At 42.8% G+C, this 21,939-nt stretch overlaps 27 non-coding genes across 27 annotated transcripts; all 27 read right to left on the bottom strand.

The window, feature by feature from the left end:
• Positions 1-726: 726 nt before the first annotated feature.
• On the bottom strand, positions 727-812 carry Trnay-gua. Its single transcript is given in 2 exon segments — positions 727-762; positions 776-812. It is a non-coding gene; the product is annotated as a tRNA-Tyr (tRNA).
• A 68-nt stretch (positions 813-880) lies between these two features.
• On the bottom strand, positions 881-966 carry Trnay-gua. Its single transcript is given in 2 exon segments — positions 881-916; positions 930-966. It is a non-coding gene; the product is annotated as a tRNA-Tyr (tRNA).
• Positions 967-2,221: 1,255 nt separating this feature from the next.
• On the bottom strand, positions 2,222-2,307 carry Trnay-gua. Its single transcript is given in 2 exon segments — positions 2,222-2,257; positions 2,271-2,307. It is a non-coding gene; the product is annotated as a tRNA-Tyr (tRNA).
• Positions 2,308-2,955: 648 nt separating this feature from the next.
• On the bottom strand, positions 2,956-3,041 carry Trnay-gua. Its single transcript is given in 2 exon segments — positions 2,956-2,991; positions 3,005-3,041. It is a non-coding gene; the product is annotated as a tRNA-Tyr (tRNA).
• Positions 3,042-3,651: 610 nt separating this feature from the next.
• On the bottom strand, positions 3,652-3,737 carry Trnay-gua. Its single transcript is given in 2 exon segments — positions 3,652-3,687; positions 3,701-3,737. It is a non-coding gene; the product is annotated as a tRNA-Tyr (tRNA).
• A 67-nt stretch (positions 3,738-3,804) lies between these two features.
• Positions 3,805-3,890, bottom strand: Trnay-gua. Its single transcript is given in 2 exon segments — positions 3,805-3,840; positions 3,854-3,890. It is a non-coding gene; the product is annotated as a tRNA-Tyr (tRNA).
• A 494-nt stretch (positions 3,891-4,384) lies between these two features.
• Trnay-gua lies at positions 4,385-4,470 on the bottom strand. The gene is given in 2 exon segments: positions 4,385-4,420; positions 4,434-4,470. It is a non-coding gene; the product is annotated as a tRNA-Tyr (tRNA).
• Positions 4,471-4,538: 68 nt separating this feature from the next.
• Positions 4,539-4,624, bottom strand: Trnay-gua. Its single transcript is given in 2 exon segments — positions 4,539-4,574; positions 4,588-4,624. It is a non-coding gene; the product is annotated as a tRNA-Tyr (tRNA).
• An 861-nt stretch (positions 4,625-5,485) lies between these two features.
• Positions 5,486-5,571, bottom strand: Trnay-gua. Its single transcript is given in 2 exon segments — positions 5,486-5,521; positions 5,535-5,571. It is a non-coding gene; the product is annotated as a tRNA-Tyr (tRNA).
• A 68-nt stretch (positions 5,572-5,639) lies between these two features.
• Positions 5,640-5,725, bottom strand: Trnay-gua. The gene is given in 2 exon segments: positions 5,640-5,675; positions 5,689-5,725. It is a non-coding gene; the product is annotated as a tRNA-Tyr (tRNA).
• Positions 5,726-7,561: 1,836 nt separating this feature from the next.
• On the bottom strand, positions 7,562-7,647 carry Trnay-gua. The gene is given in 2 exon segments: positions 7,562-7,597; positions 7,611-7,647. It is a non-coding gene; the product is annotated as a tRNA-Tyr (tRNA).
• Positions 7,648-7,985: 338 nt separating this feature from the next.
• Trnay-gua lies at positions 7,986-8,071 on the bottom strand. The gene is given in 2 exon segments: positions 7,986-8,021; positions 8,035-8,071. It is a non-coding gene; the product is annotated as a tRNA-Tyr (tRNA).
• A 68-nt stretch (positions 8,072-8,139) lies between these two features.
• Positions 8,140-8,225, bottom strand: Trnay-gua. Its single transcript is given in 2 exon segments — positions 8,140-8,175; positions 8,189-8,225. It is a non-coding gene; the product is annotated as a tRNA-Tyr (tRNA).
• Positions 8,226-9,086: 861 nt separating this feature from the next.
• On the bottom strand, positions 9,087-9,172 carry Trnay-gua. The gene is given in 2 exon segments: positions 9,087-9,122; positions 9,136-9,172. It is a non-coding gene; the product is annotated as a tRNA-Tyr (tRNA).
• A 68-nt stretch (positions 9,173-9,240) lies between these two features.
• On the bottom strand, positions 9,241-9,326 carry Trnay-gua. The gene is given in 2 exon segments: positions 9,241-9,276; positions 9,290-9,326. It is a non-coding gene; the product is annotated as a tRNA-Tyr (tRNA).
• A 1,103-nt stretch (positions 9,327-10,429) lies between these two features.
• On the bottom strand, positions 10,430-10,515 carry Trnay-gua. The gene is given in 2 exon segments: positions 10,430-10,465; positions 10,479-10,515. It is a non-coding gene; the product is annotated as a tRNA-Tyr (tRNA).
• A 648-nt stretch (positions 10,516-11,163) lies between these two features.
• Positions 11,164-11,249, bottom strand: Trnay-gua. Its single transcript is given in 2 exon segments — positions 11,164-11,199; positions 11,213-11,249. It is a non-coding gene; the product is annotated as a tRNA-Tyr (tRNA).
• Positions 11,250-12,014: 765 nt separating this feature from the next.
• Positions 12,015-12,100, bottom strand: Trnay-gua. The gene is given in 2 exon segments: positions 12,015-12,050; positions 12,064-12,100. It is a non-coding gene; the product is annotated as a tRNA-Tyr (tRNA).
• Positions 12,101-12,167: 67 nt separating this feature from the next.
• On the bottom strand, positions 12,168-12,253 carry Trnay-gua. Its single transcript is given in 2 exon segments — positions 12,168-12,203; positions 12,217-12,253. It is a non-coding gene; the product is annotated as a tRNA-Tyr (tRNA).
• A 493-nt stretch (positions 12,254-12,746) lies between these two features.
• Trnay-gua lies at positions 12,747-12,832 on the bottom strand. Its single transcript is given in 2 exon segments — positions 12,747-12,782; positions 12,796-12,832. It is a non-coding gene; the product is annotated as a tRNA-Tyr (tRNA).
• A 68-nt stretch (positions 12,833-12,900) lies between these two features.
• On the bottom strand, positions 12,901-12,986 carry Trnay-gua. Its single transcript is given in 2 exon segments — positions 12,901-12,936; positions 12,950-12,986. It is a non-coding gene; the product is annotated as a tRNA-Tyr (tRNA).
• Positions 12,987-14,158: 1,172 nt separating this feature from the next.
• Positions 14,159-14,244, bottom strand: Trnay-gua. The gene is given in 2 exon segments: positions 14,159-14,194; positions 14,208-14,244. It is a non-coding gene; the product is annotated as a tRNA-Tyr (tRNA).
• A 67-nt stretch (positions 14,245-14,311) lies between these two features.
• Positions 14,312-14,397, bottom strand: Trnay-gua. The gene is given in 2 exon segments: positions 14,312-14,347; positions 14,361-14,397. It is a non-coding gene; the product is annotated as a tRNA-Tyr (tRNA).
• Positions 14,398-15,163: 766 nt separating this feature from the next.
• On the bottom strand, positions 15,164-15,249 carry Trnay-gua. The gene is given in 2 exon segments: positions 15,164-15,199; positions 15,213-15,249. It is a non-coding gene; the product is annotated as a tRNA-Tyr (tRNA).
• A 2,570-nt stretch (positions 15,250-17,819) lies between these two features.
• Trnay-gua lies at positions 17,820-17,905 on the bottom strand. The gene is given in 2 exon segments: positions 17,820-17,855; positions 17,869-17,905. It is a non-coding gene; the product is annotated as a tRNA-Tyr (tRNA).
• Positions 17,906-20,628: 2,723 nt separating this feature from the next.
• On the bottom strand, positions 20,629-20,714 carry Trnay-gua. The gene is given in 2 exon segments: positions 20,629-20,664; positions 20,678-20,714. It is a non-coding gene; the product is annotated as a tRNA-Tyr (tRNA).
• A 68-nt stretch (positions 20,715-20,782) lies between these two features.
• On the bottom strand, positions 20,783-20,868 carry Trnay-gua. The gene is given in 2 exon segments: positions 20,783-20,818; positions 20,832-20,868. It is a non-coding gene; the product is annotated as a tRNA-Tyr (tRNA).
• Positions 20,869-21,939: the final 1,071 nt, after the last annotated feature.

The following is a 21,939-nucleotide window of genomic DNA, read 5'->3' on the forward strand; positions in this document are numbered from 1 at the left end:
CCGCTCTACAAAACTGAGCTATCGAAGGATGGATGTACATGGAAAGGACAATCAACGTAACCTTGCCCAAAATAAACAGCAAGGCACCTAAAAACATTGTTCGAGCCGGATTCAAACCAGCAACCTTCGGATCACAATTATATATCTACAGTCTCCAAGGAAAGGACATTCCATGTAACCTTGCCCATAATAAACAGAAGTGCACGCAAAAAAATACTTCGAGCCGGATTCGAACCAGCGACCTAGGGATCACAATTATAAATCTACAATCCCCCGCTCTACCAATTGAGCTATCGAAGGATGGATGTACATGGAAAGGACAATCAACGTAACCTTGCCCAAAATAAACATCAGTGAACGTAAAACATCCTTCGAGCCGGATTCGAACCAGCGACCTAGGGATCACAATTATAAATCTACAGCCCCCCGCTCTACAAAACTGAGCTATCGAAGGATGGATGTACATGGAAAGGACATTAAACGTAACCTTGCCCAAAATAAACAGCAAGGCACTTAAAAACATTTTTCGAGCCGGATTCAAACCAGCAAACTTCGGATCACAATTATAAATCTACAGCCCCCCGCTCTACCAACTGGGCTATCGAAGGATGGATATGCATTGAAAGGACAATCAACGTAACCTTGCCCAAAATAAATCTATAGTCTCCAAGGAAAGGACATTTCATGTAACCTTGCCCAAAATAAACAGCAGTGCACGTAAAACAATCCTTCGAGCCGGATTCGAACCAGCGACCTAGGGATCACAGTTATAAATCTACAGTCCCCCGCTCTACCAACTGAGCTATCGAAGGATGGATGTACATTGAAAGGACAATCAACGTAACCTTGCCCAAAATAAACAGCAGTGAACGTAAAAAAATCCTTCGAGCCGGATTCGAACCAGCGACCTAGGGATCACAATTATAAATCTACAGACCCCCGCTCTACCAACTGAGCTATCGAAGGATGGATGAGCATTGAAAGGGCAATCAACGTAACCTTGACCAAAATAAACAGCAGTGAACGTAAAAAATTATTCGAGCCGGATTCGAACCAGCAACCTAGGATCAGTCTCCAAGAAAATGAAATTCCATGTAACATTGCCCAACGTAAAGCGCATGTATAAAACATCCTTTGAGCCGGATTCGAACCAGCGAATGAGGGATCACAATTGTAAATCTACAGCCCCCCGCTCTACCAACTGAGCTATCGAAGGATGGATGTACATTGAAAGGACAATCAACGTGACCTTGCCCAAAATAAAAAAGCAGTGCATTTAAAAAAATTCTTCGAGCCGGATTCGAACCAGCGACCTAGGGATCACAATTATAAATCTACAGTCCCCCGCTCTACCAATTGAGCTATCGAAGGATGGATGTACATGGAAAGGACAATCAACGTAACCTTGCCCAAAATAAACAGCAGTGAACGTAAAAAATCCTTCGAGCCGGATTCGAACCAGCGACCTAGGGATCACAATTATAAATCTACAGCACACAGCTCTACAAAACTGAGCTATCGAAGGATGGATGTACATGGAAAGGACAATCAACGTAACCTTGCCCAAAATAAACAGCAAGGCACCTAAAAACATTTTTCGAGCCGGATTCAAACCAGCAACCTTCGGATCACAAACATAAATCTACAGCCCCCCGCTCTACCAACTGCGCTATCGAAGGATGGATATACATTGAAAGGACAATCAACGTAACCTTGCCCAAAATAAATCTAAAGTCTCCAAGGAAAGGACATTCCATGTAACCTTCCCTAAAATAAACAGCAGTGCACGTAACAAAATCCTTGGAGAGGGATTCGAACCAGCGACCAAGGGATCACAATTATAAATCTACAGTCCCCCGTTCTACCAACTGAGCTTTCGAAGGATGGATGTCCATGGAAAGGACAATCAACGTAACCTTGACCAAAATAAACAGCAGTGCACATAAAAAATCCTTCAAGCCGGATTTTAATCAGCGACCTAGAGATCCCAGTCATAAATCTACAGTCTCCAAGGAAAGGACATTTCATGTAACCTTGCCCAAAATAAACAGCAGTGCACGTAAAACAATCCTACGAGCCGGATTCGAACCAGCGACCTAGGGATCACAGTTATAAATCTACAGTCCCCCGCTCTACCAACTGAGCTATCGAAGGATGGATGTACATTAAAAGGACAATCAACGTAACCTTGCCCAAAATAAACAGCAGTGAACGTAAAAAATTCTTCGAGCCGGATTCGAACCAGCGACCTAGGGATCACAATTATAAATCTACAGTCCCCCGCTCTACCAACTGAGCTATCGAAGGTTGGATGAGCATTGAAAGGGCAATCAACGTAACCTTGACCAAAATAAACAGCAGTGAACGTAAAAAAATACTTCGAGCCAGATTGGAACCAGCGACCTAGGGATCACAATTATAAATCTACAGTCCCCCGCTCTACAAAACTGAGCTATCGAAGGTTGGATGAGCATTGAAAGGGCAATCAACGTAACCTTGACCAAAATAAACAGCAGTGAACGTAAAAAATCCTTCGAGCCGGATTCGAACCAGCGACCTAGGGATCACAATTATAAATCTACAGTCCCCCGCTATACAAAACTGAGCTATCGAAGGATGGATGTACATGGAAAGGACAATCAACGTAACCTTGCCCAAAATAAACAGCAAGGCACCTAAAAACATTGTTCGAGCCGGATTCAAACCAGCAACCTTCGGATCACAATTATATATCTACAGTCTCCAAGGAAAGGACATTCCATGTAACCTTGCCAAAAATAAACAGCAGTGCACGTAAAACAATCCTTCTAGCCGGATTCGAACCAGCGACCTAGGGATCACAATTATAAATCTACAGTCCCCCGCTCTACCAATTGAGCTATCGAAGGATGGATGTACATTAAAAGGACAATCAACGTAACCTTGCCCAAAATAAACAGCAGTGAACGTAAAAAATTCTTCGAGCCGGATTCGAACCAGCGACCTAGGGATCACAATTATAAATCTACAGTCCCCCGCTCTACCAACTGAGCTATCGAAGGATGGATGTACATTAAAAGGACAATCAACGTAACCTTGCCCAAAATAAACAGCAGTCAACGTAAAAAATTCTTCGAGCCGGATTCGAACCAGCGACCTTGGGATCACCATTATAAATCTACAGTCCCCCGCTCTACCAACTGAGCTATCGAAGGTTGGATGAGCATTGAAAGGGCAATCAACGTAACCTTGACCAAAATAAACAGCAGTGAACGTAAAAAATCCTTCGAGCCGGATTCGAACCTGCGACCTAGGGATCACAATTATAAATCTACAGTCCCCCGCTATACAAAACTGAGCTATCGAAGGATGGATGTACATGGTAAGGACAATCAACGTAACCTTGCCCAAAATATACAGCAAGGCACCTAAAAACATTGTTCGAGCCGGATTCAAACAAGCAACCTTCGGATCACAATTATATATCTACAGTCTCCAAGGAAAGGACATTCCATGTAACCTTGCCCATAATAAACAGCAGTGAACGTAAAACATCCTTCAAGCCGGATTTTAACCAGCGACCTAGAGATCCCAGTCATAAATCTACAGTCTACAAGGAAAGGACATTTCATGTAACCTTGCCCAAAATAAACAGCAGTGGACGTAAAAAAATCCTTCGAGCCGGATTCGAACCAGCGACCTAGGGATCACAGTTATAAATCTACAGTCCCCCGCTCTACCAACTGAGCTATCGAAGGATGGATGTACATTAAAAGGACAATCAACGTAACCTTGCCCAAAATAAACAGCAGAGAACGTAAAAAATTCTTCGAGCCGGATTCGAACCAGCGACCTAGGGATCACAATTATAAATCTACAGTCCCCCGCTCTACCAACTGAGCTATCGAAGGTTGGATGAGCATTGAAAGGGCAGTCAACGTAACCTTGACCAAAATAAACAGCAGTGAACGTAAAAAAATACTTCGAGCCAGATTCGAACCAGCGACCTAGGGATCACAATTATAAATCTACAGTTCCCCGCTCTACAAAACTGAGCTATCGAAGGTTGGATGAGCATTGAAAGGGCAATCAACGTAACCTTGACCAAAATAAACAGCAGTGAACGTAAAAAAATACTTCGAGCCAGATTCGAACCAGCGACCTAGGGATCACAATTATAAATCTACAGTCCCCCGTTCTACCAACTGAGCTATCGAAGGATGGATGTCCATGGAAAGGACAATCAACGTAACCTTGCCCAAAATAAACAGCAGTGCACATAAAAAATCCTTCAAGCCGGATTTTAACCAGCGACCTAGAGATCACAGTCATAAATCTACAGTCTCCAAGGAAAGGACATTTCATGTAACCTTGCCCAAAATAAACAGCAGTGCACGTAAAACAATCCTTCGAGCCGGATTCGAACCAGCGACCTAGGGATCACAGTTATAAATCTACAGTCCCCCGCTCTACCAACTGAGCTATCGAAGGATTTATGTACATTGAAAGGACAATCAACGTAACCTTGCCCAAAATAAACAGCAGTGAACGTAAAAAAATCCTTCGAGCCGGATTCGAACCAGCGACCTAGGGATCACAATTATAAATCTACAGTCCCCCGCTCTACCAACTGAGCTATCGAAGGCTGGATGAGCATTGAAAGGGCAATCAACGTAACCTTGACCAAAAAAAACAGCAGTAAACGTAAAAAATTCTTCGAGCCGGATTCGAACCAGCAACCTAGGATCAATCTCCAAGAAAATGAAATTCCATGTAACATTGCCCAACGTAAAGCGCATGTATAAAGCATCCTTTGAGCCGGATTCTAACCAGCGAATGAGGGATCACAATTGTAAATCTACAGCCCCCCGCTCTACCAACTGAGCTATCGAAGGATGGATGTACATTGAAAGGACAATCAACGTGACCTTGCCCAAAATAAAAAAGCAGTGCATTTAAAAAAAGTCTTCGAGCCGGATTCGAACCTGCGACCAAGGGATCACAATTATAAATCTACAGTCCCCCGTTCTACCAACTGAGCTATCGAAGGATGGATGTCCATGGAAAGGACAATCAACGTAACCTTGAGCAAAATAAACAGCAGTGCACATAAAAAATCCTTCAAGCCTTATTTTAACCAGCGACCTAGAGATCACAGTCATAAATCTACAGTCTCCAAGGAAAGGACATTTCATGTAACCTTGCCCATAATAAACAGCAGTGCACGTAAAAAAATACTTCGAGCCGGATTCGAACCAGCGACCTAGGGATCACAATTATAAATCTACAGTCCCCCGTTCTACCAACTGAGCTATCGAAGGATGGATGTCCATGGAAAGGACAATCAACGTAACCTTGACCAAAATAAACAGCAGTGCACATAAAAAATCCTTCAAGCCGGATTTTAACCAGCGACCTAGAGATCACAGTCATAAATCTACAGTCTCCAAGGAAAGGACATTTCATGTAACCTTGCCCAAAATAAACAGCAGTGCACGTAAAACAATCCTTCGAGCCGGATTCGAACCAGCGACCTAGGGATCACAGTTATAAATCTACAGTCCCCCGCTCTACCAACTGAGCTATCGAAGGATGGATGTACATTGAAAGGACAATCAACGTAACCTTGCCCAAAATAAACAGCAGTGAACGTAAAAAAATCCTTCGAGCCGGATTCGAACCAGCGACCTAGGGATCACAATTATAAATCTACAGACCCCCGCTCTACCAACTGAGCTATCGAAGGATGGATGAGCATTGAAAGGGCAATCAACGTAACCTTGACCAAAATAAACAGCAGTGAACGTAAAAAATTATTCGAGCCGGATTCGAACCAGCAACCTAGGATCAGTCTCCAAGAAAATGAAATTCCATGTAACATTGCCCAACGTAAAGCGCATGTATAAAACATCCTTTGAGCCGGATTCGAACCAGCGAATGAGGGATCACAATTGTAAATCTACAGCCCCCCGCTCTACCAACTGAGCTATCGAAGGATGGATGTACATTGAAAGGACAATCAACGTGACCTTGCCCAAAATAAAAAAGCAGTGCATTTAAAAAAATTCTTCGAGCCGGATTCGAACCAGCGACCTAGGGATCACAATTATAAATCTACAGTCCCCCGCTCTACCAATTGAGCTATCGAAGGATGGATGTACATGGAAAGGACAATCAACGTAACCTTGCCCAAAATAAACAGCAGTGAACGTAAAAAATCCTTCGAGCCGGATTCGAACCAGCGACCTAGGGATCACAATTATAAATCTACAGCCCACCGCTCTACAAAACTGAGCTATCGAAGGATGGATGTACATGGAAAGGACAATCAACGTAACCTTGCCCAAAATAAACAGCAAGGCACCTAAAAACATTTTTCGAGCCGGATTCAAACCAGCAACCTTCGGATCACAAACATAAATCTACAGCCCCCCGCTCTACCAACTGGGCTATCGAAGGATGGATATACATTGAAAGGACAATCAACGTAACCTTGCCCAAAATAAATCTAAAGTCTCCAAGGAAAGGACATTCCATGTAACCTTCCCTAAAATAAACAGCAGTGCACGTAACAAAATCATTGGAGAGGGATTCGAACCAGCGACCAAGGGATCACAATTATAAATCTACAGTCCCCCGTTCTACCAACTGAGCTTTCGAAGGATGGATGTCCATGGAAAGGACAATCAACGTAACCTTGACCAAAATAAACAGCAGTGCACATAAAAAATCCTTCAAGCCGGATTTTAATCAGCGACCTAGAGATCCCAGTCATAAATCTACAGTCTCCAAGGAAAGGACATTTCATGTAACCTTGCCCAAAATAAACAGCAGTGCACGTAAAACAATCCTTCGAGCCGGATTCGAACCAGCGACCTTGGGATCACAGTTATAAATCTACAGTCCCCCGCTCTACCAACTGAGCTATCGAAGGATGGATGTACATTAAAAGGACAATCAACGTAACCTTGCCCAAAATAAACAGCAGTGAACGTAAAAAATTCTTCGAGCCGGATTCGAACCAGCGACCTATGGATCACAATTATAAATCTACAGTCCCCCGCTCTACCAACTGAGCTATCGAAGGTTGGATGAGCATTGAAAGGGCAATCAACGTAACCTTGACCAAAATAAACAGCAGTGAACGTAAAAAAATACTTCGAGCCAGATTCGAACCAGCGACCTAGGGATCACAATTATAAATCTACAGTCCCCCGCTCTACAAAACTGAGCTATCGAAGGTTGGATGAGCATTGAAAGGGCAATCAACGTAACCTTGACCAAAATAAACAGCAGTGAACGTAAAAAATCCTTCGAGCCGGATTCGAACCAGCGACCTAGGGATCACAATTATAAATCTACAGTCCCCCGCTATACAAAACTGAGCTATCGAAGGATGCATGTACATGGAAAGGACAATCAACGTAACCTTGCCCAAAATAAACAGCAAGGCACCTAAAAACATTGTTCGAGCCGGATTCAAACCAGCAACCTTCGGATCACAATTATATATCTACAGTCTCCAAGGAAAGGACATTCCATGTAACCTTGCCAAAAATAAACAGCAGTGCACGTAAAACAATCCTTCGAGCCGGATTCGAACCAGCGACCTAGGGATCACAATTATAAATCTACAGTCCCCCGCTCTACCAACTGAGCTATCGAAGGATGGATGTACATTAAAAGGACAATCAACGTAACCTTGCCCAAAATAAACAGCAGTGAACGTAAAAAATTCTTCGAGCCGGATTCGAACCAGCGACCAAGGGATCACAATTATAAATCTACAGTCCCCCGCTCTACCAACTGAGCTATCGAAGGTTGGATGAGCATTGAAAGGGCAATCAACGTAACCTTGCCCAAAATAAACAGCAGTGCACATAAAAAATCCTTCAAGCCGGATTTTAACAAGCGACCTAGAGATCACAGTCATAAATCTACAGTCTCCAAGGAAAGGACATTTCATGTAACCTTGCCCAAAATAAACAGCAGTGCACGTAAAACAATCCTTCGAGCCGGATTCGAACCAGCGACCTAGGGATCACAGTTATAAATCTACAGTCCCCCGCTCTACCAACTGAGCTATCGAAGGATTTATGTACATTGAAAGGACAATCAACGTAACCTTGCCCAAAATAAACAGCAGTGAACGTAAAAAAATCCTTCGAGCCGGATTCGAACCAGCGACCTAGGGATCACAATTATAAATCTACAGTCCCCCGCTCTACCAACTGAGCTATCGAAGGCTGGATGAGCATTGAAAGGGCAATCAACGTAACCTTGACCAAAAAAAACAGCAGTAAACGTAAAAAATTCTTCGAGCCGGATTCGAACCAGCAACCTAGGATCAATCTCCAAGAAAATGAAATTCCATGTAACATTGCCCAACGTAAAGCGCATGTATAAAGCATCCTTTGAGCCGGATTCTAACCAGCGAATGAGGGATCACAATTGTAAATCTACAGCCCCCCGCTCTACCAACTGAGCTATCGAAGGATGGATGTACATTGAAAGGACAATCAACGTGACCTTGCCCAAAATAAAAAAGCAGTGCATTTAAAAAAAGTCTTCGAGCCGGATTCGAACCAGCGACCAAGGGATCACAATTATAAATCTACAGTCCCCCGTTCTACCAACTGAGCTATCGAAGGATGGATGTCCATGGAAAGGACAATCAACGTAACCTTGAGCAAAATAAACAGCAGTGCACATAAAAAATCCTTCAAGCCTTATTTTAACCAGCGACCTAGAGATCACAGTCATAAATCTACAGTCTCCAAGGAAAGGACATTTCATGTAACCTTGCCCATAATAAACAGCAGTGCACGTAAAAAAATACTTCGAGCCGGATTCGAACCAGCGACCTAGGGATCACAATTATAAATCTACAGTCCCCCGTTCTACCAACTGAGCTATCGAAGGATGGATGTCCATGGAAAGGACAATCAACGTAACCTTGACCAAAATAAACAGCAGTGCACATAAAAAATCCTTCAAGCCGGATTTTAACCAGCGACCTAGAGATCACAGTCATAAATCTACAGTATCCAAGGAAAGGACATTTCATGTAACCTTGCCCAAAATAAACAGCAGTGCACGTAAAACAATCCTTCGAGCCGGATTCGAACCAGCGACCTAGGGATCACAGTTATAAATCTACAGTCCCCCGCTCTACCAACTGAGCTATCGAAGGATGGATGTACATTGAAAGGACAATCAACGTAACCTTGCCCAAAATAAACAGCAGTGAACGTAAAAAAATCCTTCGAGCCGGATTCGAACCAGCGACCTAGGGATCACAATTATAAATCTACAGACCCCCGCTCTACCAACTGAGCTATCGAAGGATGGATGAGCATTGAAAGGGCAATCAACGTAACCTTGACCAAAATAAACAGCAGTGAACGTAAAAAATTATTCGAGCCGGATTCGAACCAGCAACCTAGGATCAGTCTCCAAGAAAATGAAATTCCATGTAACATTGCCCAACGTAAAGCGCATGTATAAAACATCCTTTGAGCCGGATTCGAACCAGCGAATGAGGGATCACAATTGTAAATCTACAGCCCCCGGCTCTACCAACTGAGCTATCGAAGGATGGATGTACATTGAAAGGACAATCAACGTGACCTTGCCCAAAATAAAAAAGCAGTGCATTTAAAAAAATTCTTCGAGCCGGATTCGAACCAGCGACCTAGGGATCACAATTATAAATCTACAGTCCCCCGCTCTACCAATTGAGCTATCGAAGGATGGATGTACATGGAAAGGACAATCAACGTAACCTTGCCCAAAATAAACAGCAGTGAACGTAAAAAATCCTTCGAGCCGGATTCGAACCAGCGACCTAGGGATCACAATTATAAATCTACAGCCCACCGCTCTACAAAACTGAGCTATCGAAGGATGGATGTACATGGAAAGGACAATCAACGTAACCTTGCCCAAAATAAACAGCAAGGCACCTAAAAACATTTTTCGAGCCGGATTCAAACCAGCAACCTTCGGATCACAAACATAAATCTACAGCCCCCCGCTCTACCAACTGGGCTATCGAAGGATGGATATACATTGAAAGGACAATCAACGTAACCTTGCCCAAAATAAATCTAAAGTCTCCAAGGAAAGGACATTCCATGTAACCTTCCCTAAAATAAACAGCAGTGCACGTAACAAAATCATTGGAGAGGGATTCGAACCAGCGACCAAGGGATCACAATTATAAATCTACAGTCCCCCCGTTCTACCAACTGAGCTTTCGAAGGATGGATGTCCATGGAAAGGACAATCAACGTAACCTTGACCAAAATAAACAGCAGTGCACATAAAAAATCCTTCAAGCCGGATTTTAATCAGCGACCTAGAGATCCCAGTCATAAATCTACAGTCTCCAAGGAAAGGACATTTCATGTAACCTTGCCCAAAATAAACAGCAGTGCACGTAAAACAATCCTTCGAGCCGGATTCGAACCAGCGACCTAGGGATCACAGTTATAAATCTACAGTCCCCCGCTCTACCAACTGAGCTATCGAAGGATGGATGTACATTAAAAGGACAATCAACGTAACCTTGCCCAAAATAAACAGCAGTGAACGTAAAAAATTCTTCGAGCCGGATTCGAACCAGCGACCTATGGATCACAATTATAAATCTACAGTCCCCCGCTCTACCAACTGAGCTATCGAAGGTTGGATGAGCATTGAAAGGGCAATCAACGTAACCTTGACCAAAATAAACAGCAGTGAACGTAAAAAAATACTTCGAGCCAGATTCGAACCAGCGACCTAGGGATCACAATTATAAATCTACAGTCCCCCGCTCTACAAAACTGAGCTATCGAAGGTTGGATGAGCATTGAAAGGGCAATCAACGTAACCTTGACCAAAATAAACAGCAGTGAACGTAAAAAATCCTTCGAGCCGGATTCGAACCAGCGACCTAGGGATCACAATTATAAATCTACAGTCCCCCGCTATACAAAACTGAGCTATCGAAGGATGCATGTACATGGAAAGGACAATCAACGTAACCTTGCCCAAAATAAACAGCAAGGCACCTAAAAACATTGTTTGAGCCGGATTCAAACCAGCAACCTTCGGATCACAATTATATATCTACAGTCTCCAAGGAAAGGACATTCCATGTAACCTTGCCAAAAATAAACAGCAGTGCACGTAAAACAATCCTTCGAGCCGGATTCGAACCAGCGACCTAGGGATCACAATTATAAATCTACAGTCCCCCGCTCTACCAACTGAGCTATCGAAGGATGGATGTACATTAAAAGGACAATCAACGTAACCTTGCCCAAAATAAACAGCAGTGAACGTAAAAAATTCTTCGAGCCGGATTCGAACCAGCGACCAAGGGATCACAATTATAAATCTACAGTCCCCCGCTCTACCAACTGAGCTATCGAAGGTTGGATGAGCATTGAAAGGGCAATCAACGTAACCTTGACCAAAATAAACAGCAGTGAACGTAAAAAAATACTTCGAGCCAGATTCGAACCAGCGACCTAGGGATCACAATTATAAATCTACAGTCCCCCGCTCTACAAAACTGAGCTATCGAAGGTTGGATGAGCATTGAAAGGGCAATCAACGTAACCTTGACCAAAATAAACAGCAGTGAACGTAAAAAATCCTTCGAGCCGGATTCGAACCTGCAACCTAGGGATCTTAATTATAAATCTACAGTCTCCCGCTATACAAAACTGAGCTATCGAAGGATGGATGTACATGGAAAGGACAATCAACGTAACCTTGCCCAAAATAAACAGCAAGGCACCTAAAAACATTGTTCGAGCCGGATTCAAACCAGCAACCTTCGGATCACAATTATATATCTACAGTCTCCAAGGAAAGGACATTCCATGTAACCTTGCCCATAATAAACAGCAGTGAACGTAAAACATCCTTCAAGCCGGATTTTAACCAGCGACCTAGAGATCCCAGTCATAAATATACAGTCTCCAAGGAAAGGACATTTCATGTAACCTTGCCCAAAATAAACAGCAGTGCACGTAAAAATATCCTTCGAGCCGGATTCGAACCAGCGACCTAGGGATCACAGTTATAAATCTACAGTCCCCCGCTCTACCAACTGAGCTATCGAAGGATGGATGTACATTAAAAGGACAATCAACGTAACCTTGCCCAAAATAAACAGCAGTGAACGTAAAAAATTCTTCGAGCCGGATTCGAACCAGCGACCTAGGGATCACAATTATATATCTACAGTCCCCCGCTCTACCAACTGAGCTATCGAAGGTTGGATGAGCATTGAAAGGGCAGTCAACGTAACCTTGACCAAAATAAACTGCAGTGAACGTAAAAAAATACTTCGAGCCAGATTCGAACCAGCGACCTAGGGATCACAATTATAAATCTACAGTCCCCCGCTCTACAAAACTTAGCTATCGAAGGTTGGATGAGCATTGAAAGGGCAATCAACGTAACCTTGACCAAAATAAACAGCAGTGAACGTAAAAAATACTTCGAGCCAGATTCGAACCAGCGACCTAGGGATCACAATTATAAATCTACAGTCCCCCGTTCTACCAACTGAGCTATCGAAGGATGGATGTCCATGGAAAGGACAATCAACGTAACCTTGCCCAAAATAAACAACAGTGCACATAAAAAATACTTCAAGCCGGATTTTAACCAGCGACCTAGAGATCACAGTCATAAATCTACAGTCTCCAAGGAAAGGACATTTCATGTAACCTTGCCCAAAATAAACAGCAGTGCACGTAAAACAATCCTTCGAGCCGGATTCGAACCAGCGACCTAGGGATCACAGTTATAAATCTACAGTCCCCCGCTCTACCAACTGAGCTATCGAAGGATGGATGTACATTGAAAGGACAATCAACGTAACCTTGCCCAAAATAAACAGCAGTGAACGTAAAAAAATCCTTCGAGCCGGATTCGAACCAGCGACCTAGGGATCACAATTATAAATCTACAGTCCCCCGCTCTACCAACTGAGCTATCGAAGGATGGATGAGCATTGAAAGGGCAATCAACGTAACCTTGACCAAAATAAACAGCAGTAAACGTAAAAAATTCTTCGAGCCGGATTCGAACCAGCAACCTAGGATCAATCTCCAAGAAAATGAAATTCCATGTAACATTGCCCAACGTAAAGCGCATGTATAAAGCATCCTTTGAGCCGGATTCGAACCAGCGAATGAGGGATCACAATTGTAAATCTACAGCCCCCCGCTCTACCAACTGAGCTATCGAAGTATGGATGTACATTGAAAGGACAATCAACGTGACCTTGCCCAAAATAAAAAAGCAGTGCATTTAAAAAAAGTCTTCGAGCCGGATTCGAACCAGCGACCAAGGGATCACAATTATAAATCTACAGTCCCCCGTTCTACCAACTGAGCTATCGAAGGATGGATGTCCATGGAAAGGACAATCAACGTAACCTTGACCAAAATAAACAGCAGTGCACATAAAAAATCCTTCAAGCCGGATTTTAACCAGCGACCTAGAGATCACAGTCATAAATCTACAGTCTCCAAGGAAAGGACATTTCATGTAACCTTGCCCATAATAAACAGCAGTGCACGTAAAAAAATACTTCGAGCCGGATTCGAACCAGCGACCTAGGGATCACAATTATAAATCTACAGTCCCCCGCTCTACCAATTGAGCTATCGAAGGATGGATGTATATTGAAAGGACAATCAACGTAAACTTGGCCAAAATAAAAAAGCAGTGCACCTAAAAAAAAATTTCGAGCCGGATTCGAACCAGCGATTTAGGGATCACAATTATAAATCTACAGTCCCCCGCTCTACCAACTGAGCTATCGCATGATGGATGTACATGGAAGGAACAATCAACGTAACCTTGCCCAAAATAAACAGCAGTGAACATAAAAAAATCCTTCGAGCCGGATTCGAACCAGCGACCTAGGGATCACAATTATAAATCTACAGTCCCCCGCTATACAAAACTGAGCTATCGAAGGATGGATGTACATGGAAAGGACAATCAACGTAACCTTGCCCAAAATAAACAGCAAGGCACCTAAAAACATTGTTCGAGCCGGATTCAAACCAGCAACCTTCGGATCACAATTATATATCTACAGTCTCCAAGGAAAGGACATTCCATGTAACCTTGCCAAAAATAAACAGCAGTGCACGTAAAACAATCCTTCGAGCCGGATTCGAACCAGCGACCTAGGGATCACAATTTTAAATCTACAGTCCCCCGCTCTACCAACTGAGCTATCGAAGGATGGATGTACATTAAAAGGACAATCAACGTAACCTTGCCCAAAATAAACAGCAGTGAACGTAAAAAATTCTTCGAGCCGGATTCGAACCAGCGACCTAGGGATCACAATTATAAATCTACAGTCCCCCGCTCTACCAACTGAGCTATCGAAGGTTGGATGAGCATTGAAATGGCAATCAACGTAACCTTGACCAAAATAAACAGCAGTGAACGTAAAAAAATACTTCGAGCCAGATTCGAACCAGCGACCTAGGGATCACAATTATAAATCTACAGTCCCCCGCTCTACAAAACTGAGCTATCGAAGGTTGGATGAGCATTGAAAGGGCAATCAACGTAACCTTGACCAAAATAAACAGCAGTGAACGTAAAAAATCCTTCGAGCCGGATTCGAACCTGCGACCTAGGGATCTTAATTATAAATCTACAGTCCCCCGCTATACAAAACTGAGCTATCGAAGGATGGATGTACATGGAAAGGACAATCAACGTAACCTTGCCCAAAATAAACAGCAAGCCACCTAAAAACATTGTTCGAGCCGGATTCAAATCAGCAACCTTCGGATCACAATTATATATCTACAGTCTCCAAGGAAAGGACATTCCATGTAACCTTGCCCATAATAAACAGCAGTGAACGTAAAACATCCTTCAAGCCGGATTTTAACCAGCGACCTAGAGATCCCAGTCATAAATATACAGTCTCCAAGGAAAGGACATTTCATGTAACCTTGCCCAAAATAAACAGCAGTGCACGTAAAACAATCCTTCGAGCCGGATTCGAACCAGCGACCTAGGGATCACAGTTATAAATCTACAGTTCCCCGCTCTACCAAATGAGCTATCGAAGGATGGATGTACATTGAAAGGACAATAAACGTAACCTTGCCCAAAATAAACAGCAGTGAACGTAAAAAAATCCTTCGAGCCGGATTCGAACCAGCGACCTAGGGATCACAATTATAAATCTACAGTCCCCCGCTCTACCAACTGAGCTATCGAAGGATGGATGAGCATTGACAGGGCAATCAACGTAACCTTGACCAAAATAAACAGCAGTAAACGTAAAAAATTCTTCGAGCCGGATTCGAACCAGCAACCTAGGATCAATCTCCAAGAAAATGAAATTCCATGTAACATTGCCCAACGTAAAGCGTATGTATAAAGCATCCTTTGAGCCGGATTCGAACCAGCGAATGAGGGATCACAATTGTAAATCTACAGCCCCCCGCTCTACCAACTGAGCTATCGAAGGATGGATGTACATTGAAAGGACAATCAACGTGACCTTGCCCAAAATAAAAAAGCAGTGCATTTAAAAAATCCTTCAAGCCGGATTTTAACCAGCGACCTAGAGATCACAGTCATAAATCTACAGTCTCCAAGGAAAGGACATTTCATGTAACCTTGCCCATAATAAACAGCAGTGCACGTAAAAAAATACTTCGAGCCGGATTCGAACCAGCGACCTAGGGATCACATATATAAATCTACAGTCTCCCGCTCTATCAATTGAGCTATCGAAGGATGGATGTATATTGAAAGGACAATCAACGTAAACTTGGCCAAAATAAAAAAGCAGTGCACCTAAAAAAAAATTTCGAGCCGGATTCGAACCAGCGATTTAGGGATCACAATTATAAATCTACAGTCCCCCGCTCTACCAACTGAGCTATCGCATGATGGATGTACATGGAAGGAACAATCAACGTAACCTTGCCCAAAATAAACAGCAGTGAACATAAAAAAATCCTTCGAGCCGGATTCGAACCAGCGACCTAGGGATCACAATTATAAATCTACAGTCCCCCGCTTTACCAACTGTGCTATCGAAGGATGGATGTACATGGAAAGGACAATTAATGTAAACTTGCCCAAAATAAACAGTATTGCACTTAAAAAAATCCTTCGAGCAGGATTCGAACCAGCGACCTAGAGATCCCAATTATAAATCTACAGTCCTCCGCTCTACCAACTGAGCTATCGAAGGATGGATGTACATTAAAAGGACAATCAACGTAATCTTACCAAAAATAAAAAAAGCAGTGCACCTAAAAAAATTTCTTCAAGCAGGATTCGAACCAACGATTTAGGGATCACAGTTATACATCTACAGTCTCCAAGAAAAGGACATTCCATGTAATCTGTCCAAAATAAACAGCAACTCACGTAAATAAATTCTTCGAGCCGTATTCGACCCAGCATCTAGGGATCACAATTATAAATCTACAGTCCCCCGCTCTACCAACTGAGCTATCGCATGATGGATGTAAATGGAAAGGACAATCGACAAAACCTTGACTAAAATAAACAGCAGTGAACGTAATAAAAATGCTTCGAGCCGTATTCGAACAAGTGACCTAGGGATCACAGTTATAAATCTACAGTCTTCAAGGAAAGCATATTCCATGTAACCTTGCCCAAAATAAGCAGAAGTGCACGTAAAAGAATCCTTCGAGCCGTATTCGAACCAGCGACCTAGGGATCACAGTTATAAATCTACAGTCCCCCGCTCTACCAACTGAGCTATCGAAGGATGGATGTACATTAAAAGGACAATCAACGTAACCTTGCCCAAAATAAACAGCAGTGAACGTAATAAAAATGCTTCGAGCCGTATTCGAACAAGTGACCTAGGGATCACAGTTATAAATTTACAGTCTTCAAGGAAAGCATATTCCATGTAACCTTGCCCAAAATAAGCAGAAGTGCACGTAAAAGAATCCTTCGAGCCGTATTCGAACCAGCGACCTAGGGATCACAGTTATAAATCTACAGTCCCCCGCTCTACCAACTGAGCTATCGAAGGATGGATGTACATTAAAAGGGCAATCAACGTAACCTTGACCAAAATAAACAGCAGTGAACGTAAAAAAATACTTCGAGCCAGATTCGAACCAGCGACCTAGGGATCACAATTATAAATCTACAGTCCCCCGCTCTACAAAACTGAGCTATCGAAGGTTGGATGAGCATTGAAAGGGCAATCAACGTAACCTTGACCAAAATAAACAGCAGTGAACGTAAAAAATCCTTCGAGCCGGATTCGAACCTGCGACCTAGGGATCTTAATTATAAATCTACAGTCCCCCGCTATACAAAACTGAGCTATCGAAGGATGGATGTACATGGAAAGGACAATCAACGTAACCTTGCCCAAAATAAACAGCAAGCCACCTAAAAACATTGTTCGAGCCGGATTCAAACCAGCAACCTTCGGATCACAATTATATATCTACAGTCTCCAAGGAAAGGACATTCCATGTAACCTTGCCCATAATAAACAGCAGTGAACGTAAAACATCCTTCAAGCCGGATTTTAACCAGCGACCTAGAGATCCCAGTCATAAATATACAGTCTCCAAGGAAAGGACATTTCATGTAACCTTGCCCAAAATAAACAGCAGTGCACGTAAAACAATCCTTCGAGCCGGATTCGAACCAGCGACCTAGGGATCACAGTTATAAATCTACAGTCCCCCGCTCTACCAAATGAGCTATCGAAGGATGGATGTACATTGAAAGGACAATCAACGTAACCTTGCCCAAAATAAACAGCAGTGAACGTAAAAAAATCCTTCGAGCCGGATTCGAACCAGCGACCTAGGGATCACAATTATAAATCTACAGTCCCCCGCTCTACCAACTGAGCTATCGAAGGATGGATGAGCATTGACAGGGCAATCAACGTAACCTTGACCAAAATAAACAGCAGTAAACGTAAAAAATTCTTCGAGCCGGATTCGAACCAGCAACCTAGGATCAATCTCCAAGAAAATGAAATTCCATGTAACATTGCCCAACGTAAAGCGTATGTATAAAGCATCCTTTGAGCCGGATTCGAACCAGCGAATGAGGGATCACAATTGTAAATCTACAGCCCCCCGCTCTACCAACTGAGCTATCGAAGGATGGATGTACATTGAAAGGACAATCAACGTGACCTTGCCCAAAATAAAAAAGCAGTGCATTTAAAAAAATTCTTCGAGCCGGATTCGAACCAGCGACCAAGGGATCACAATTATAAATCTACAGTCCCCCGTTCTACCAACTGAGCTATCGAAGGATGGATGTCCATGGAAAGGACAATCAACGTAACCTTGACCAAAATAAACAGCAGTGCACATAAAAAATCCTTCAAGCCGGATTTTAACCAGCGACCTAGAGATCACAGTCATAAATCTACAGTCTCCAAGGAAAGGACATTTCATGTAACCTTGCCCATAATAAACAGCAGTGCACGTAAAAAAATACTTCGAGCCGGATTCGAACCAGCGACCTAGGGATCACATATATAAATCTACAGTCCCCCGCTCTATCAATTGAGCTATCGAAGGATGGATGTATATTGAAAGGACAATCAACGTAAACTTGGCCAAAATAAAAAAGCAGTGCACCTAAAAAAAAATTTCGAGCCGGATTCGAACCAGCGATTTAGGGATCACAATTATAAATCTACAGTCCCCCGCTCTACCAACTGAGCTATCGCATGATGGATGTACATGGAAGGAACAATCAACGTAACCTTGCCCAAAATAAACAGCAGTGAACATAAAAAAATCCTTCGAGCCGGATTCGAACCAGCGACCTAGGGATCACAATTATAAATCTACAGTCCCCCGCTTTACCAACTGTGCTATCGAAGGATGGATGTACATGGAAAGGACAATTAATGTAAACTTGCCCAAAATAAACAGTATTGCACGTAAAAAAATCCTTCGAGCAGGATTCGAACCAGGGACCTAGAGATCCCAATTTTAAATCTACAGTCCTCCGCTCTACCAACTGAGCTATCGAAGGATGGATGTACATTAAAAGGACAATCAACGTAATCTTACCAAAAATAAAAAAAGCAGTGCACCTAAAAAAATTTCTTCGAGCAGGATTCGAACCAACGATTTAGGGATCACAGTTATACATCTACAGTCTCCAAGAAAAGGACATTCCATGTAATCTGTCCAAAATAAACAGCAACTCACGTAAATAAATTCTTCGAGCCGTATTCGACCCAGCATCTAGGGATCACAATTATATATCTACAGTCCCCCGCTCTACCAACTGAGCTATCGCATGATGGATGTAAATGGAAAGGACAATCGACAAAACCTTGACTAAAATAAACAGCAGTGAACGTAATAAAAATGCTTCGAGCCGTATTCGAACAAGTGACCTAGGGATCACAGTTATAAATCTACAGTCTTCAAGGAAAGCATATTCCATGTAACCTTGCCCAAAATAAGCAGAAGTGCACGTAAAAGAATCCTTCGAGCCGTATTCGAACCAGCGACCTAGGGATCACAGTTATAAATCTACAGTCCCCCGCTCTACCAACTGAGCTATCGAAGGATGGATGTACATTAAAAGGACAATCAACGTAACCTTGCCCAAAATAAACAGCAGTGAACGTAATAAAAATGCTTCGAGCCGTATTCGAACAAGTGACCTAGGGATCACAGTTATAAATCTACAGTCTTCAAGGAAAGCATATTCCATGTAACCTTGCCCAAAATAAGCAGAAGTGCACGTAAAAGAATCCTTCGAGCCGTATTCGAACCAGCGACCTAGGGATCACAGTTATAAATCTACAGTCCCCCGCTCTACCAACTGAGCTATCGAAGGATGGATGTACATTAAAAGGGCAATCAACGTAACCTTGACCAAAATAAACAGCAGTGAACGTAAAAAAATACTTCGAGCCGTATTCGAACCAGCGACCTAGGGATCACAGTTATAAATCTACAGTCCCCCGCTCTACCAACTGAGCTATCGAAGGATGGATGTATATTGAAAGGACAATCAACGTAAACTTGGCCAAAATAAAAAAGCAGTGCACCTAAAAAAAAATTTCGAGCCGGATTCGAACCAGCGATTTAGGGATCACAATTATAAATCTACAGTCCCCCGTTCTACAAACTGAGCTATCGAAGGATGGATGTCCATGGAAAGGACAATCAACGTAACCTTGAGCAAAATAAACAGCAGTGCACATAAAAAATCCTTCAAGCCTTATTTTAACCAGCGACCTAGAGATCACAGTCATAAATCTACAGTCTCCAAGGAAAGGACATTTCATGTAACCTTGCCCATAATAAACAGCAGTGCACGTAAAAAAATACTTCGAGCCGGATTCGAACCAGCGACCTAGGGATCACAATTATAAATCTACAGTCCCCCGTTCTACCAACTGAGCTATCGAAGGATGGATGTCCATGGAAAGGACAATCAACGTAACCTTGACCAAAATAAACAGCAGTGCACATAAAAAATCCTTCAAGCCGGATTTTAACCAGCGACCTAGAGATCACAGTCATAAATCTACAGTCTCCAAGGAAAGGACATTTCATGTAACCTTGCCCAAAATAAACAGCAGTGCACGTAAAACAATCCTTCGAGCCGGATTCGAACCAGCGACCTAGGGATCACAGTTATAAATCTACAGTCCCCCGCTCTACCAACTGAGCTATCGAAGGATGGATGTACATTGAAAGGACAATCAACGTAACCTTGCCCAAAATAAACAGCAGTGAACGTAAAAAAATCCTTCGAGCCGGATTCGAACCAGCGACCTAGGGATCACAATTATAAATCTACAGACCCCCGCTCTACCAACTGAGCTATCGAAGGATGGATGAGCATTGAAAGGGCAATCAACGTAACCTTGACCAAAAAAAACAGCAGTGAACGTAAAAAATTTTTCGAGCCGGATTCGAACCAGCAACCTAGGATCAGTCTCCAAGAAAATGAAATTCCATGTAACATTGCCCAACGTAAAGCGCATGTATAAAACATCCTTTGAGCCGGATTCGAACCAGCGAATGAGGGATCACAATTGTAAATCTACAGCCCCCCGCTCTACCAACTGAGCTATCGAAGGATGGATGTACATTGAAAGGACAATCAACGTGACCTTGCCCAAAATAAAAAAGCAGTGCATTTAAAAAAATTCTTCGAGCCGGATTCGAACCAGCGACCTAGGGATCACAATTATAAATCTACAGTCCCCCGCTCTACCAATTGAGCTATCGAAGGATGGATGTACATGGAAAGGACAATCAACGTAACCTTGCCCAAAATAAACAGCAGTGAACGTAAAAAATCCTTCGAGCCGGATTCGAACCAGCGAGCTAGGGATCACAATTATAAATCTACAGCCCACCGCTCTACAAAACTGAGCTATCGAAGGATGGATGTACATGGAAAGGACAATCAACGTAACCTTGCCCAAAATAAACAGCAAGGCACCTAAAAACATTTTTCGAGCCGGATTCAAACCAGCAACCTTCGGATCACAATCATAAATCTACAGCCCCCCGCTCTACCAACTGGGCTATCGAAGGATGGATATACATTGAAAGGACAATCAACGTAACCTTGCCCAAAATAAATCTAAAGTCTCCAAGGAAAGGACATTCCATGTAACCTTCCCTAAAATAAACAGCAGTGCACGTAACAAAATCATTGGAGAGGGATTCGAACCAGCGACCAAGGGATCACAATTATAAATCTACAGTCCCCCGTTCTACCAACTGAGCTTTCGAAGGATGGATGTCCATGGAAAGGACAATCAACGTAACCTTGACCAAAATAAACAGCAGTGCACATAAAAAATCCTTCAAGCCGGATTTTAATCAGCGACCTAGAGATCCCAGTCATAAATCTACAGTCTCCAAGGAAAGGACATTTCATGTAACCTTG

The sequence above is a fragment of the Nematostella vectensis genome, chromosome 3, assembly GCF_932526225.1.
Source record: "Nematostella vectensis chromosome 3, jaNemVect1.1, whole genome shotgun sequence".
Classification (NCBI taxonomy): Eukaryota; Metazoa; Cnidaria; class Anthozoa; order Actiniaria; family Edwardsiidae; genus Nematostella; species Nematostella vectensis.